Genomic DNA, 470 nt, shown 5'->3' on the forward strand with positions numbered 1-470 from the left:
TACACACGGTGTGCAAAATCCGATCGTCAACCTACTTATAGTGCACATCGGGTAATGTTGATCATACATTAGAAAAATACAAGGGTTACTTCAAAATGCTGTAACTTTGTGAAAAAAAATCGTAGCGACTTGTTTTTTTTTTTAAATTAAAGAGAAATATTCCAACTTTATGACACTGGAAACCGCATCCTCTAGAAAAATTTTAGCAAGTCCGTGCATTCTGTCAAACTTTGCAATTTTTTCATGTCTGATTGGCATTATCCGGTGTGCACTATAAGTAGGTTGGCGATCGGGTTTTGCACATCGTGTATGTATGTGTGTATGTTTTACACACGCCCGCACTCACACAATGTGACAAAATCCGTTTGCCAACCTCCCTATAGTGCACATCGGATAATGCCGAACATACATGAGAAAAATACAAGGATTACTTCAAAATGCTGTAACTTTGTGAAAAAAAATCGTAGCGA

This window comes from Wasmannia auropunctata, unplaced genomic scaffold (genome assembly GCF_000956235.1).
Source record: "Wasmannia auropunctata unplaced genomic scaffold, wasmannia.A_1.0 LD336090.1, whole genome shotgun sequence".
In the NCBI taxonomy this organism is placed as follows: Eukaryota; Metazoa; Arthropoda; class Insecta; order Hymenoptera; family Formicidae; genus Wasmannia; species Wasmannia auropunctata.